The sequence below is a fragment of the Eriocheir sinensis genome, chromosome 29, assembly GCF_024679095.1.
Source record: "Eriocheir sinensis breed Jianghai 21 chromosome 29, ASM2467909v1, whole genome shotgun sequence".
NCBI classification, from domain to species: Eukaryota; Metazoa; Arthropoda; class Malacostraca; order Decapoda; family Varunidae; genus Eriocheir; species Eriocheir sinensis.
The window spans coordinates 4,114,491-4,132,831 of NC_066537.1; the positions used below are offsets into that span (position 1 = coordinate 4,114,491).

Genomic DNA, 18,341 nt, shown 5'->3' on the forward strand with positions numbered 1-18,341 from the left:
GCGCCGAAGTCTTCCTCAAACTATATTTAGTATTAGTTAGACCTCATCTTGACTATGTGGTTTAGTTCTGGTCACCTGGATATCAAAGTGTTAGAATCGGTGCAGAGGAGGATAACGAAGATGATTCAGGGGTTGAGAAACTTGCCATACGAGGAAAGACTCAAACAGTTAAACTTGCATTCTCTAGAAAGGCGAAGGGTGCGTGGAGACATGATCGAGGTTTATAAATGGATGAAGGGCTTTAATAAGGGGGATAATTATAAGGTTTTGTTGGTAAGAGAACCGGGTAGGACACGAAGTAATGGGTTTAAACTGGATAAATTCAGATTCAACAGGGACATAGGCAAAAATTGGTTTACTAACAGAGTGGTTGGTGGATGAGTGGAACAGGTTTGCAGTCACGTGCTGATTGCCAATACAGTTGTCACGTTCTACATCATTTCACAGGTGAGTTGAGAACTGTATAATCAGATAGGGCTACATATGATAGAAATCTGCAGTTCTGTTGTACACTGACATTGAGATTACCAGGTGGCTGCCAGGGTACCTGTCCTCGACCCGGGCTGAGCTGTATGCCATACTTGAGGCTCGCCACACTGTAGCAGCTTTCCGCAAAGATGTATACTTGTTTGTTGATAGCCAGGCTGCATTACATGAACCTGTGTCCTCCTTCCCTACAGACTGTGATCTTGTGACTAAGTGCCTGACTGCCCTCCGTGCCCTTGAGGCCGCAGGTGCCACGGTCCACTTCACCTGGGTGCCCTTCCATCCAGCACAATGAAAAGGCAGACTGCCTTGCTCGACGTGCCCTTCAGGATGACACAGTGGACCCTGACACTGACTATACGCTTAGCTATGTTAAGAATATAATTAGGGATTATTTCCATAATAACATTGCTACCCAACTCAGACACTGCTGTGACAATGGTAGCACCAGCAGCCTCCATTATGCAAGTGTCTCCCACCACTGTTTACCCCTATGGGCGACACAGTGCACCTCAGGATGTGGTAGCAATGCGTCTTAGGCTAGGCTATAGGTACTACTGGGAGGTTATTAACTCCCCTGTGTCTGCTGCACGCTGTGTGCCAGGCCGAGGGACACACACTGCAACACTGTCATGGAATGCCGGGGCCCTTTCATTGTTTTTTTTTAAGCCACGGGACTGCCTTGACCTTAAATTGATAATAGATCTACATTAAATATATAGGAAAATTTTATGTACTTTTCATAACTCAAGCCATCAATTCTTTTTTTATTTTTTCGTCTAGATGCAAAAACAAGTGGTAAATTCCCTTAGTTCCGCCCAGGAGATCGCAATGTTTTGGGTCTATCTGCCGATTGTAAGCTCCGCCCACAGACTCTGTAAGCTCCGCCCACTGGCTTCACTCGCCTGTATGGGGACGGCGCGGGAAGGCGCCTCCTGTTATAATACCTCCATGGTCATGCAGGGAGGTACGCGCTCCCTCACTCCAAAATAAGCGAGGCCCGCGTGGGCTTTAATCCGTCCCGCACCACCGAAAATCGAGTGTTTTGTGATATATACGTGTGTAGCGTTGTGTTCTACGTAAAAATAATATATTTTTTGTGTGTGATTTCAGAGATATAGGGCGTTATTTATTGTGGCCAACGTGTGTCAGCGTGCGTGCATCATGGCCCGTCGTAGCTTGTGTGAGGGCAAGATACGCCTTGTTTCATGATTCATCAAGTGATGAGGACTCGGACAGTCCTCATGATTGGCACACGTACGGTGAACACAGCGGTGTCGAGGAGATGAGTGATGAGGAGGGAGGAGGAGGCGGCTTTAGGAGGCACGGCACCACAACCTCCACTGAGCCTCTAACCGCCGCCGCCATGACCCATCCTCACCCACTCGCATCAACCCAAGGCAACACCACAACACCAGGCCTCACAGGAGTGAAACCAGAGGACAAGAGTGGAGGGAGGAGGGGTCGGTCACCTTACCACCCTACCTATCCCCCCCACCACCACTGCAACCCCGGTCCTGAGGACCCCCGGCACAACGCCCCACGTCTCCCCACGCTCCTCACCACTCGCATATCACACCCTTCAACCCCTTCAACTTTCAACCCCTCCTTCTCATATCCAAGACTCACACATCTCTAGCTCTCCTCATTGTACTTCTGCCACTGCGCCATCTTCACCTGCCCCACTCTCGTCATCTCACTTCCAACCCCCATCACCACCACCACGACCTGACGCACCACTACCTGACCTCCCGCAGCATTCCCGGCCCTCATCACCTGGATATCATCCAACCCACCAGTATCATCATCTGCCACCTCAAAATCATCACACTCATCACCAGCATCCACTGCCACCTCTCAATCATCACACTCATCACCATCATCCACTGCCACCTCGCCATACCCATCACCACCTCACCCCTCAAGACGTGGACGCCGGGGGCCCAGGAGAGGGGGGGGTAGGCCGCGTGGTAGCCGAGCCCACAGAGTAGCCAGGGCGGGGAGGGGGCGTGCCGCACGACAACCTTCGCCGCCTGCTGGAGTAGACCCTCGGGACGTTGGCTGGTGTTCCACGCCCTTCGTCCCCAACCTCCTCTCCTTCACCGGGACACCAGGCTTCAACGTCCCCGTGCCAGTGACTCCCCTTCAGTTTTTCCAGTTAGTTTTTACAAGGAAGTTGTTGGCATTCCTGGCAGAGGAGACAAACATGTACGCCGTGTTCCGGAGGGCGGAGGCAGTGGCGTGGCACCAGGCCAACGAAAAGGAGATGGCCATCTTCCTGGGGTTGGTGCTGCTGATGGGTATTGTGAAGCTACCCTCTATACGGGACTACTGGACCAACAGCAGGCTTCACAACTACCCGGTCTTCCAGCGGGCGAGGAGTGGAAAACGCTTCCTCGCCATACTCAAGTACTTCCATGCATTCAATTGTCGTGCGGTGCCCCTGGGGAATACTGACAGCCTCATCAAGGTGCGACCTGTGATGGAGTATCTCCTGCGGCTGTTCAAGTCTGTGTACACCCCGACGCAGAACCTGTCACTCGACGAAGGCTCCTTGGGGTGGAAGGGCCGCCTCCACTTCAGGGTGTACAACCCCATGAAGCCAACCAAGTACGCCATCAAGGTGTACCTCGTGGCAGAGGCAAAGTCGGGGTACATCTGCAACCTGCAGGTGTACACAGGCGAGAAGCGGACACTAGAAGACACCGTGGGGGATCTCATCCAGCCCCTCATCAGCCACTCGTACAGGCTGTACATGGATAACTACTACAACTCTGTCCGCCTGTGCGAGGTACTCCTGTCGAGGCAGGTGTACGTGTGTGGCACACTTCGGCTGATGAGGGGATCACCGAAGAGGATGCAGGACATGGCAAAGCCACGGCGGCTGGCAGACTACGCGTTGGAGTCTATGCACAGGAATGGTGTGCATGTCCTCATATGGAAGGACAAGAAAGTCGTCCCCATGGTGTCAACCATGCACACCAACGCCACCATTGAAAAGACTATCAACAAGAAGAGAAGGGCCAAGATGGGAAGTACCACCACGTGCTCCACACCATCCAAAAACCTGTTATGGTCGAAGACTATGACCAGTTTATGGGTGGTGTGGACCACTTCGACTAGATGGTGAAGTATTACCCCATCCCTCGGCGTACTACTAAGTGGACGAAGAAGCTCACCTTCTACTTCATCCAGATGGCCCTCTTCAACGCGCACACCCTCTATAAGAAGTCTGGCCAGCGCCACATGTCTCTCAAGGCTTTCATGTCGGAGGTCATCGAGAAGCTGCTGGACTACAAGGACGAGGAGTGGCCACTATCGGGGGTCCCTATCCGCCATGCTCCCGACCTGCCCGCACACCTACAAGCACCTATGGATCCCCGCATCCGGGTGGGTAGGGGACCAGCACCAGGTGTGCAAGTCCAGCAGTCTTCCTCGAGCCCCTATTCCCCACTCCTCGCCCCTGCGGTCGCTACTCCACCACCAGCCCCTGCCGATGCAGGGTTGGCACCCGCCACTCCGCCACCAGCCCCTGCCGCTGCAAGGGTGGCACCCGCCACTCCACCCCCTGGCCCGTCTGCAGTACAGGCACCTGCGCCTCTGGCAGGTGTGAGGGCTGCGCCTGGGGATGGAGATCATGAGGATGGAAACCAGCCTCCCACGAAGCGGCGGCGTTTTGTGGCTGACTCTGTGCGGCTGGATGTGGCTTTAGGGCACGAGCGGCTGAGGATTCCAGCGGGGAAAAGGCTGCGGTGCCACCTGTGCTATGTGGTGTACAAGAGGAGGAGAGACACCAGCAACAAGTGTTCAGTGTGTGAGGTGCCGTTGTGCATAGGTGCCTGCTTTGACAGGTTTCACCATGTGCTCTCCCTTGATGCTCTCCTGCCCTAATTCACTCCCCCCCACACACACGTACCAACACACACACATACCTTGCCCACCAACAATTCACCTCCCCCACTCCCCTCTATCGCCCATCACCTCACTTCCAACCCCACCCACTCCCACACCCTATATGTCTATCTGTCTATCTATTTTTCGCGTTCCTCCTCTCTCTCTCTCTCTCTCTCTCTCTCTCTCTCTCTCTCTCTCTCTCTCTCTCTCTCTCTCTCTCGCTAGCTGAAATTGTTGGTGGACATACATTCATACACACAGACAGACTGACAGACAGACATACAAACACGCATGGAGCAGCATTTTACTCGACACCTCAACGCAACCACGACCTATTCATCGCACCACATGGCACACCCTGCTTTTTCTCCGCTGGAATATTGGTGAGTTTTTGTTGTTGTTTCGATCTATTTGTTATTTCCCATGTTTATTAATTATAATTTATGCTCTGCGAAATATTTTGACATTATTTCCGATTTATTTGCATTACTCAATAACTATTTGACCTAGAAGGATTTGGATTACACCATACGATTCCACTAAATTCCGCTTTTTTACATATGTTCAGCTATAAATTTCACTCAGAAACTTTCGAGCTAGCAAGTGGGGAAGATACGGTACTTAGTTACGGACAGCGAAAGTTGCATATATTGCGCGGGGAACTTCAGTGCAGGCGTTACCACACGATACCTACAAGGGTTGGTGTAGTTTTGAAGGTTGCATCTTTTTCCATATGAAATTAGCTATATAATGCTATAAAATTTATTTACAAATAATAAAAAAAATAGCGTAATAGTAAAAGGAAATGAGGGAGCGCCAACTCTGTCGATTATTTTGATATAAATTCAGTTTTCTTGGTGTAACTCGGGAACTAATAGGCGTATGAGGATTTTGAAGATACCAAAAGAATCCTCACTAAATTCCGCTTCGAAACATATATTCGGCAAGAAAAGTTGGCCCACAAGCTTTCGAGCTAGCGAGGGGGAAGACATGGTACTTAAGATATATTGTTTACAATACTCTATACGGAAACCTAAAACAAGTATGTATTGTTTATTTTCCTCTATTTTTATTTGCGTGTGTTCTAGTACAAGTCTTTATGAAGCCATTGATACCAAATTTGTTGGGGTACGATATATCTGTGAGGGTACAATACGGCCGGGAATGTAGAGTATCGCGGCGGCAAAAAAAGGCCGGTCGGGCTGAGAAATCCATTGTGAGTGGAACAGAAACTTATTGGAAACTTACGGTGCGCGAGAGGGTTAAATTCCATCTGCCACTTCCCCGCCCAGTCATATAGTCTGCCATGCTCATCCTGGAGAACGCTAACGTCCCGGTCTGATTGCATTGCTCTACCGATCTTGGTATCATCTGCGAACTTAAGGGGCCTTCCCACATAGGAAACTTTTGATGGAAACTCCGCGGTGACTCCGCTGCAACACGGGCCCACGGAAACTCCGCCGTGACTTTGGCCATGGAAATTGCGTTGTAACTACGGCGTGACTCCACCGTGACTCCGCTGTAACACCGCCGTTACACCGTTGTGACACCGCTGCAACTGTGAGAAAACAACGTGGTGACTCCGCCGTAACTTTGGTCATGGAAACATCGCTGTGACTCCGCTGTTACACCGCCGTGACACCGCTGCAACACCGACGTGACACCGCTGTAACACCGCTACAACATCGTTGCAACTGTGGAAACAGCGCCGTGACTCCGCCGTAACTTTGGTCATGGAAACATCGTTGTGTCTCCGCCGCAACACCGCCGTGACACCGACGTGACACGGCTGTGACACCGCTGTAACACCGCTGCAACTAGTGCGACACTGCTGAAACACCACTGTGACTCCGCCGTGACTTCGCTGTAAACTACAAAATGGAGAAGGTCGAGTATGTTCCTTTCATTCCACATACGTCTGTGCCTGAGAGTGTGATTTCACGTGTGCGGGATGGTGTCGCCTTGCCCTGAAATAGAATTGTTACAAATGGAGTTGGACCTTCTAGCAGAGATCGAGACAGATCATGTCTTAATGGAACTGCGGGAAAAAAAATCAAGAAAGAAGCTAAAGAAAAGGTCGTACTGGACGAGGCAGTGGCTTTTGAGGCGACAAGGGTTTGGCCATTATGATCATTTAATCCAAGAACTCTCTCTCGAAGACACCCAAAGCTATAAGAACTACCTGCGGATGCCCAAAGAACTGTTTGACGAAGTGCTCTCAAGGATTACGCATAGGATTAAGAAGAAGGACGCATTCTGGAGAAAGGCACTTGAACGTGGGATGCGCCTGGCAATAACACTACGTTATCTTGCTACAGGAGACAGCTACAAAAGCCTGTCGTATGCTTTAAGAACGGCCCCTAACACAATAAGCAAGATCATTTCAGAGACCTGTGAGGCAATAATCAACGAGTACTTGGAAGAAGTAATGCCATGCCCTAAAAATCATCCCGAAGAATGGAAGAAGGTTGCCAAAGAGTTTTCAAGCCGGTGGGACTTTCACCACACCATAGGTGCCCTGGATGGCAAACATGTGGCCATAAGGTGTCCTCCTTCAGGCGGGTTTCTATACTTCAACTATAAGGGATTCCACTCCATTGTACTGTTGGGGTTGGTAGATGCTGATTATAAATTCCTGTACGTGGACGTCGGGGCTTATGGTCATTCATCTGATGGTGGTGGGTTTTTTCTGACACGTAACTCTGTTAGGCTCTAGAAGCGAGCACAATTGGCTTACCTGATCCTGAACCCCTGCCAAACGACAACAAGCCAGTTCACTATCATTTGGTGGCCGATGATGCTTTCGCTCTCCGAACGTGGACGATGAAGCCCTTTCAGCGCAGGCACATGAGCCAAGAAGAACGTATCTTCAGCTACAGACTGTCCAGGGCAAAAGGGTAGTTGAAAATGCCTTTGGAATTATGTCAAGCAGGTAAGTTTAATTACTGTGGATCTCCTAAAATTGTGTTTATGTTTGTAATGAAAGTAATGTACCTATGTATTTTATGAACATAAAATTTGGCAACTACCTATTAGTGCTACTTTATGTCGTTTGATTATTTTCAAGTGTTCCGTATTTTTCTATATTTATGACTTCCATTCCAGATTCAGGTGTCTTCTTTCAACAATCCCCTTACTTCCGAAGAACGTAGAGTCGGTGTTTATGGCTGTTTGCTGCCTCAATAACCTATTACAAATGAGATACCCTACCGAACATTCCAGGCAGATTGACGTGGAAGACCCAGAAACACACGAAGTGAGACCAGGCCAATGGAGAGAAGGGGATAACCTTGTACCAGTGGAACCTCTCGTCAGGAACACTTCAACTGCGTCAGGAAAGACTGAGGGAATACTTGAAGGAGTACTATAACTCGCCTGCAGGTAGAGTCCATTGGCAAGACAACATGTCATGAAGTGCAACTGTTGTACTGAGTTCTAAAGATCAATAAATATAAAGTTCTTTTAATATTTCATAAAGTAATTAGCGATAATGTGTGTGTATTGCTACTCTTTAATAAAGTAAGTTATATAATAAACTTTTTTTTTATATTGCAGTGTATACACATGTAGCTTTTCTAATAATTATCTCAAGTAATAAACGGAGTGTGTGTGTGTGTGTGTGTGTGTGTGTGTGTGTGTGTGTGTGTGTGTGTGTGTGTGTGTGTGTGTTGCCATCCATTTGTATCAATTTGTATGTTAAACATTTTATTGTACTACATTGTAAGCGTATGAAACTCATCTAATATTCAGCAAGTATATGGTAAAAAGGATGTGTATATTTCTGTTCGCTAATAAATGTAAAGATGAACAGCACTTTGAAGAAATACTTTTCAGTGTGTGTGTGTGTGTGTGTGTGTGTGTGTGTGTGTGTAGGGGTATTGGAGATGTCTTCGCGTTAATGTGTGAGGAAGGGAGACGTACAGATATGATATGGGTGCAGGTGTGTCTATCTGAGTAGGGGGATTAGCGGGGAGAGGTGGGTTGGAAGAGAGAGAGAGAGAGAGAGAGAGAGAGAGAGAGAGAGAGAGAGAGAGAGAGAGAGAGAGAGAGGAGCATTATATGTCATCCAGCCATTCAGGTCAGGTCATGACCAGGTCGCGAAAGCTATTGGTTGAGCGGTCGGGAGAGAGGGGGGTGTCCGAAACGGGCTAACTTCCTTGCCAAACCTGGAGGTTACACTTTTATCGTATCCGACTGCACCCACAACTCTCTGATAAGAGGTAGGAGGAGTTGTAGTGGTGTCACGGCGGTGTTTCCATAGTTACAACTGAGTCACGGTGGTGTTGTAGTGGTGTTACGGCGGTGTTTCCATAGTTGTAACGGAGTCACGCCGGTGTTGCAGTGGTGTCACGGCGGTGTTTCCACAGTTGCAGCAGAGTCACCCCGATGTTACAACCTGTTTTCCTCCACCATCATGGGAACACCGCTGCAACACCGCGGTCATCATCATATCTTGTCACTCCACCACTGGAACCACTGGAGGGATCTTTCGTTTGCTTCCAGGAGATCTTGGTTGGAGCAGCTTGGGCCCAACACGCAGCCTCGGAGAATATGTTCCATTGTTTGATTGGGCTCACCACAGGGGCAGGCTGCGCTAGCCGCGAGTCCCCACCTCTGAAGGTTACCGTTTGTCTTGCCAACTCCAGCCCTGGCACGGTTTAGGGTTACCCACTCTTTCCTGTTAAACGATGTTTCGTTCGGGAGGTTTTCAGATGGTGGGGGGAGTGGCCCATGTGGTGGGGTCCTATTAATCTCCATCCACTGCTCATGCCGATATTGAGTTGGTGTGCGTCCTTGTTGCCCTATAACAGTGGCGAAGCTCTTGCGTGAGACAAGCCTTCGCCGCATTTCTTGGTGACCATACAGTGGGTGTCGGTTGTCGGTCAATTGCTTGTCCCGCTCCTACTTGGTGATGGCGTCACGTCTGATGGAGGGTGGCGCAATGCTTGCAAGGCTATATAGGGCCGGTAGTGGGGTCGACTTCAGGTTGCCTCTTATTATTCGGCAAGCCCGGTTTAATTCTGGGTCCACAGTTGTTGCATGGCAGGACCGTGCCCACACGGGGGCACAGTATTCCGCGGTGGAGTAGCATAGTGCCATGGCGGTTGTTTTTAGGGTTTGTGGGTCGGTTCCCCATGAAGAGTTTGCAAGTTTTTGTAATTGGTTGTTTCGGGTTGCGACTTTTTCTTTAAGTTTCCTTGTGTGCTCTTTAAAAGACAATGTCCTATCCAGAGTCACACCCAGATATACAGGATACTTGGTGTTTTCAAGTGTTTTGTTTTCCCAAGTGACCTTGAGGCTTCTTTCTGCTTGGCTGTTGTTAAGATGGAATGTGCAAACTTGGGTTTTTCCTGGGTTGGCATTTAGGAACCAACGTTTGTAGTAGGTTAATAGAGACTGCAGTGCATCTGTGAGGCTGGTTTTGATGGCATGGAAGGATTTTACTTGCATCGCAATGCAAAGATCGTCTGCATAGATAAATCTGCGGATGTTCTGGAATTGCGGCTGGTCATTGGTGTAAATGTTGAATAACATTGGAGCCAACACCGATCCCTGTGGTAATCCGTTCCTTTGTAGCCTCCACCTGCTTTTTTTGCTGTTCATCTCTACAAAGAACCTCCGGTTGTTCAGGAGGGACTCTATCACCCGGACAACGGTTGAATTTTTCACTAATTTGGCTACCTTAAATAGGAGAGCTCTGTGATTCACCATGTCATATGCCGCAGTGAGGTCAACGAAGACTGCTCCAGTTTTCAGTTGTTTTTCAAAACCGTCTTCTATGTATTGTGTGAGGTTCAGGACCTGGCCGCAGCAGGAGCGGCCAGGTCTAAAACCTGCCTGGTCGTGGGACAGTTGGTCATCCACTGTGGGTAGAATTCGGATCATAATCAAGCGTTCATACAACTTATACAGACAACACAGTAGAGAGATTGGTCTGTAGTTCTTAGGAGATGTTGGGTCTTTTTCCGGTTTTAAGAGAGCTACGACTTTGGCTTTTTTCCATGTTTTTGGTATCTTTAGAGTTGTTACACAGGTGTTCAGCAACTCAAGGAGCCATTGACGAGTTTTAGGTCCGAAATTATGTATCATTTCTGCTGTGATGCCGTCTAATCCAGATGCTTTGCCAAGTTTAATTGTTTTTATGCCTTCATCCAGTTCCTCTGTCGAAAATGGGAAGAATTGTTCTTCACTATTGTTCATATAGTCGGTCATTTCAACTTTCATGTTCTTTTTGTGTCCCCTTTCCTTATTTTTGGGTTTGCCATTCAATAGTAGTTGGTGTGCAACTTTGTCCGGGGTAACTGCAGCTACGCTTATGTTGGTATTCTTCTCGGTGTTTAGTTTCCGAATTGTTTTCCAGGCCTGTTTACTATTGTTAGTCATATCTATTCCGGTTATTAGTTCCTGTCATCTGTCCTTTTTTCCTGTGCTTATCAGGTCGAGCAGTGACTCGCCTAGTTGTATGGTGTTTTCAGAGAATGGATCGTCATTATATGCCTGTTGGTATTCCTGGTACAACATCTTACTTTGGTTGGTGAGACAAGGTATATACTGTTTTCTGTGCCCTCTTGGGATGTTCTTTGTTGCAACATTCCAGACAAGTTTTTGGAAATGTTCATAATCTCCAGGACATGGGTTAATGCTGGTTATTTCGGCCTCTAGTTCGGTTGTAAATTTTTCCCAATTTGCCTTTCGGAAATTAAATCTAGGTATTCGTTTGCTTTCGGTTGGTCTTAGAACAGGTCTGATCTCTATTGCCACTGGTCTATGTTGAGATCTTGGGATTGGTTTCAAGATGGATTTCTCAAAGTTGTTGAAGAGTTTGGATGAGGCAAAAGCTAAATCGGGGTTGTAGCCTCTTCTCCATTTAGCACTTAAGAAAGATGGTCTGTGCTTGGCATCATGGAGGAGGATGAGATTTTTATTCAGAGCCCAGAGTTCCACTTCTTCACCATCCTTGTTTGTCTGGCTGTAGCCCCAGGTGGTACTGTGACTATTAAAATCACCGATAACCAAGCAGGCTTTTTCGCCGTTCAGGTTGTGGTTTGCTGGCCAGACAAATGGTGTTGGAGGAGGTTTATACACTGATGTGATGATGAGGTGTTCGGTTTCGACTTGAAGGATTTCGATTCCATCAGCGGAGTGATTACTACAGCTCTGGATGTTCGATTGATCTCTTGTATAAATAGCACTGCCATGGACAGGGCTTGGTTGGTGGATAACAAGATTCATGCCAGGGATGTTTCTTGGCCGTGAGCTGCAGTGTGTCTCTTGTAAACATAAGATATCGGCTTTCAGAGTTCCAAGGATCTCTAATTTTGCCGACGAAAGTCCTTCAGCATTAAAGCTGATGATTTTGGATAGTGTCATCTCCGAGGGCCGAGGGTTGATCCTTTTACCACCCTAGAGTGCTTGTGGCTTTGTGTAGTGCAGCAGTTGGTCTCCTTTCGGATAAAAGGGGCACCACGTGAAGGTCTGCTGCTTGCGGTGACAGCGTGGTGTACGAGGAAACTCCGTGGTGACTCCGTTGTGACTCCGCCGTGACACGGGCCCACGGAAACACCGGCATGACTCCGCTGTGACTTTTTTGGACAGTTCAAAAAAGTTTCCATTAAGACGCTACTCGTGGAAACAATGGAAACACCGGCGTGACTCCGGCGTGACTCATGGAAACACCGCTGTGACTTGGGAGGAAACACCGCTGTAACACCGCTGCAACTAGTTGCACTGGGGTCACGGTGGAGTTTCCATCAAAAGTTTCCTATGTGGGAAGGCCCCTTTACTGACATCACTACTAATTCCTGTGTCCAAATCATTGATGTAAATAATAAAAAGCAGCGGACCCAGCACCGACCCCTGTGGGACTCCACTCGTGACACTGCCCCATTCAGACTTTTTACCATTGATTTGCACTCTATGCCCTAATTCATTTCAAAATTTTCCCATCTACGCCGTGAGCCTGTAATTTTAGTAATAGTCGGTGATGAGGGACTTTGTCGAACGCTATACTGAAATCTAGATACAGTATGTCATAATTTTCATCTCTGTCAACCGCCTCGATTACTTTAGTGTAGAAGGACAACAGATTAGTAAGGCATGAATTAGATTATGCTTCTCTAGATGGTCCCGAATCCTCCCGGCTATAATTGACTCCAACATCTTCCCTACAACTGATGTTAAGCTAATTGGGCGATAATTTGAGGTGGCTGACTTGTCTCCCTTTTTGAAAATCGGCGTCACATTAGCTACTTTCCATTGATTGGGCACATAACCGGAATTTACCGACATCTTAAAGATATCGGTAAGTGGGCCACTGAGGACCTCCTTGTATTCTTTCAGGACCCGTGGGAATATTTTGTCTGGGCCCGGCGATTTGTTTTTCTTCAACCTACCAATCTCATCCTGGACTACTTGCCTAGTAATGATCACATCCCTCAACTTATCGTTATCTTCACCCTCATATACCTGAACTCTCTCTGGAATGGTTGTTAGATTTTCCTGCGTGAAAACTGAGACGAAATAGTTATTCAACATTTGACTCATATTTTCTCCATTCTCAACGAGCTCACCTGTGTTTGTTTTCAACGGTCCAATAGGCGCACCTAACATCACCAAATGTGGGGTACAAACCGCCATAGACGGTAATGGGCTAAAGAGTAGCCTATCCGGATATTTTATTTTTATTTATTAATGATCCACGAGACATTCTAGAGTTAAATCAAAGTATGTGCTTATCTTTGTATTCATTCATACACACATTGGTAATATTTCTGTGGTGTCTGATTCACTTATTTGAGTGAAATTCGATTGTGATAAACAGTCACAAATTTGTGTCACTAGTAAAAATCAAACTAGTAGTGTAAGTTTAGCCTCCATAAAATATACAGAAATAGATGTATATGAAAGCTCACGAAGTCACAATAAGTGACATCACCTGCTATGCACAGTAAAAATATACTTATGTAAGGTATCTGATACCTGCAAAATGGCGTGCGCTACCGCCTCGGGCCACAGACTGTTGCCAGATTGCCGTACTCAACCGCTTATACTTCCCGACTTTCTACCCCAAAACTGTCTTCTGGGCTCCAATAACGAAACTCATTTATAGTTATCGTTAAAAGAGTTAGATCCTGATGTTTCTTGGCAATAGTTAGGCGTCAGAAACCGGTAAATACTACCGGTAGCAAAACACCACAAACGGCCGGCACACCACCGAAGTCTCTCACTTTAGCAAACGATTCCGTAGAGCGCCTAAAGATCTCTTCGCTTCCCACTCTACCATTACCACTGCCACCGAAACTGCAGAAGACGATAGGCTGAGTACTTTCCCCTGGTAAAATATCCTCAATCCTGTCAGAAACGTGCTGTATACCTGCCCCGGGAAAGCAAACTCTTATAAGTCTATTCCCCTTATCCCTTGAACAAAAGTACCTGTCAATGAGCCTGATTTGACTGTCTCCAACAACTAGAACTTTCCTAGGAACGGCGCCAGGAGAGGGAAGGGGAGCTGAAACAGGAGGAAGGGGGGAGGAAGAGGGTGGTAACACGCAGGACTGTGTGGAAGGGAAGACAGTAGGTATATATATATATATATGTGGATATATATATATATATATATATATATATATATATATATATATATATATATATATATATATATATATATATATATATATATATATATATATATATATATATATATATATATATATATATATATATATATATATATATATATATATATATATATATATATATATATATATATATATATATATATATATATATATATATATATATATATATATATATATATATATATATATATATATATATATATATATATATATATATATATATATATATATATATATATATATATATATATATATTTATTTATTTATTTATTTATTTATTTATTTATTTATTTATCTATCTATTTATTTATTTATCTATTTATTTACATTAACATTTCAGAATTATTTTTACTTCTATTACCATTGTTATAATCTGACCATAGGTAAAATATGGCAGAATCAGAAAACATTCCAGCAACATGGGCTCCACGACACCGAGGACCGAGCCCCCTCTCCCCCTCCACCCGCCTCCCAGTCAGGATCAGAGCTGATGGCTGGATCTCCCGGGTCATCGTGATTTGGTTCCCGGCTCTGGGCAACGTAGAAAATGGAACAGCTCAGATCAGAGGAACGCGTGATCCAGATACGGATCCGCCTAAATGGAAGGGATAATATCATTCTCTGCATTGCATATTTCATACAACAGAGAATTCTGGGCACGAACATCTCATGGGAAATAAATCTTGAGAGTGAGATGCATAAGACAGCGCACTGGCTGGGTCGATAACAATTGTACTAAAGAATTCCTATCTGGTCTAGAATTTCTAGATGATATATAAATAATTGAAAGGCATGCACAAAAAAAAAAAAAAAAATTCCGTGGCACAGTACATACCATGTTCAGCCTATCATTCAGCAACCTGACGGGCGGAAAAAGGTTTTCTCTGACAAACAATAGTTATTATTCCCCACTGAACAAGAGGATGGGGATGTGTAGTGTATGTGGTCCTATTCGTACCAAAAGATAAGTTAGAGAGCTCCAAGCTTTCTCCGAGATGGTGGGCACGAGTCTAGCACGTGATCAAAACTTTGGACAATGACACACACACACACACACACACACACACACACACACACACACACACACACACACACTGGCTGGAGTAGGTAGGAAGACACCTACCGAACGGGAGCAAGCCACTCCCAGTGAGGTATATATGGGAAGCGAGGAGGGTGCTGAAGCCCTCCATAGACCCTTCCCATGTCCTCACTAACCGTTTCCCTATTGTCTCATCAACACCAGAGAGTAGTTCAGCATGCTCTCTAAAGACAGATCCTCTCTCTATCCACACCACACTACATTCACACAACATACACACTTTTTCCCTAAATTAAAAATTCAAAATGGCGAACCATAACCATGCCTCGGAGTCCCCGCCTGGGGGGGGGGACTACAAATTCCCCCAAGGAGGACTGCCCTTCTGGCTGCCGACTTGAAAGGTGTCTTGTTAACTCCTCGAACCTCTTTATTATCAATTTCTGCAACATTTGCGGTCTTCGTTCTAATTTTCATTCTGTGGAACACCATTTCTCCTCCTCTAAACCTCACCTTCTTTTCCTCACCGAAACAGAGGTTACTGTGGCTACTGACAGCAATCTCTACTCTGTTCCCTCCTACTATCTCTATCCTAAATTTCAATCCAAAGCTGGATGTTGCGTCTACGTGCGCAACATCACTAGCTCTCGTGCCCACGACCTTGACTCTTCAGAATTTTCCACCATCTGGCTAAGACTTCATTGTCATTCATTACTAAATACATCTGTGCTGTTTATCTCTCACCTAACTCTATTAACTTTGTAAAATTCTTTGACTATTTGAACTCTAAAGTTGAGCACATATTGACCCTCTCTCCCTTCGCTGAAATCTCCATCTTGGGAGATTTCAATGTTCACTACAACTTTGCTCTCTTCAGTGACCTAGAGCAGTTGGTTCAGCACCCTATACGTATTCCCGACCGTCTTGGAGACCGGTCCAACATACTAGACATCTTCCTTACCTCTCTAACCCTTCTGCTTAATCTGTCAAACTGTTCTCTCCGTTGGGCTCCTCCGATCACAACCTTATTTCTGTATCCTGTCCTATCGCTCCTATACACCCTCTGGACCCACCGAAGAGGCGATGCTTTTGGCATTTTGCTTCAGCTCGGTGGAACGACCTGAGGATGTACTTTTCCGATTTCCCGTGGAATGATTACTGCATCCAGGATAGAGACCCCTCTGTGTGTGTCTAGCGCATCACAGAGGTGATTGTCTCTGGAATGGAGGCATACATTCCACGTACTTTCTCTACTCCTCATGCTAAAAAGCCTTGGTTTAATCACGCTTGTTCTCGTGCTGTCAAAGATAGAGAGGCAGCTAACAAAAGGTACCAGAGCCTTCGAACTGCCGCTAACCATGATCTTTACATTTCCGCCCGGAATCGTGCCAAATCTATTCTTCGATTTACCAAAAACTCCTTTATCCATAGCAAATGTCAACACCTTGCTTTCTCTAATTCTTCCAGAGACTTCTGTCACTTAGCCAAAAATATCTCCTCCAATTTCACTTCTTCCTCTTTCCCGTCTCTTCTGAACCCAGACGGCAGCACTGCCGTCTCATCCATCTCTAAGGCTGAGCTCTTCACTCAAACTTTCTGTAACAATTCCACTTTGGACGATTCTGGGCACATTCCTCCTACTTATTCCACCTCTGACTCCTTCATGCCTGTTATTAAGATTTTTAAGAATGATGTTTTCTATGCCCTCTCTGGTCTCAATTCTCAGAAGGCTTATGGACCTGATGGAGTGCCTCCTATTGTCCTTAAAAACTGTGCTTCCGTGCTGACACCCTGCCTGGTCAAACTCTTTCGTCTCTGCCTATCAACAGCTACCTTTCCTTCCTGCTGGAAGTACGCCTTCGTACAACCTGTGCCTAAGAAGGGTGACCGTTCCAATTCCTCAAACTACCGCCCTATATCTTTACTTTCCTGTCTATCTAAAGCTTTTGAATCAATCCTTAACCGGAAGATTCAAAAGCACCTTTCCACTTCTAACCTTCTATCTGATCGCCAGTATGGGTTCCGCAAGGGGCGTTCTACTGGCGATCTTCTTGCTCTCTTAACTGATTCTTGGTCATCCTCTCTTAGCCGTTTCGGTGAAACTTTCTCAGTTGCGCTAGACATATCGAAAGCCTCCGATAGACTCTGGCACAAGTCTTTGCTTTCTAAACTGCCCTCTTTAGGAGTCTGTCCTTCTCTCTGTTCATTTATTTCCAGTTTCCTTTCCAGCCGTTCTATCTCTGCTGTGGTAGACTGTCACTGTTCTTCCCCTAAACCTATCAACAGTCCTATTATTCATCAGTGATCTTCTTTCCATAACAAACTGTCCTATCCACTCATACGCTGATGACTCCACTCTGCATTATTCAGCTTCTTTCAACAGAAGACCCTCTCAACAGGAATTACATGACTCCAGGCTGGAGGCTGCAGAAAGCTTCACCTCAGACCTTATTACCATTTCCGATTGGGGTAAAAGGAACCTTGTGTCCTTCAATGCCTCAAAAACACAGTTTCTCCACCTATCAACTCGACACAGTCTTCCAAACACCTATCCCCTATTCTTCGACAACACTCAGCTGTCACCATCTTCAACATTAAACATCCTCGGTCTATCCTTAACTCAAAATCTCAACTGGAAACGACACATCTCCTCTCTCACTAAGTCAGCTTCCTCGAGGTTGGGCGTTCTGTATCGTCTCCGCCAGTTCTTCTCCCCCGCACAGTTGCTATCCATATACGGGGGCCTTGTCCGTCCTCGTATGGAGTATACCTCTCACGTTTGGGGGGGGCTCCACTCACAGAGCTCTCCTGGACAGAGTGGAGTCTAAGGCTCTTCGTCTCATCAGCTCTCCTCCTCATACTGATAGTCTTTTACCTCTTAAATTCCGCCGCCATGTTGCCTCTCTTTCTATCTTATATCGTTATTTTCACGCTGACTGCTCTTCTGAACTTGCTAACTGCATGCCTCCCCCCCTCCCGCGGCCCCGCTGCACACGACTTTCTACTCATGCTCATCCCTATACTATCCAAATCCCTTACGCACGAGTTAACCAGCATCTTCACTCTTTCATCCCTCACGCTGGTAAACTCTGGAACAATCTTCCTTCACCAGTATTTCCTCCTGCCTACGACTTGAACTCTTTCAAGAGGAGGGTGTCAGGACACCTCTCCTCCCGAAATTGACCCCTCTTTCGGCCACCTCTTTAGATTCTTTTTAGGAGCAGCGAGTAGCGCTCTTTTTTTATTATTGTTTCGTTTTTTGTGCCCCTGAGCTGTTTCCTTTGTTG

General features: G+C 46.3%; 1 protein-coding gene across 11 annotated transcripts in view; it reads right to left on the bottom strand.

The window, feature by feature from the left end:
* LOC127004780 (dnaJ homolog subfamily A member 1-like) overlaps positions 1-18,341 on the bottom strand; it is a 77,368-nt gene that overhangs the window by 20,366 nt on the left and 38,661 nt on the right. The gene's annotated exons all lie outside the window — the stretch shown is intronic.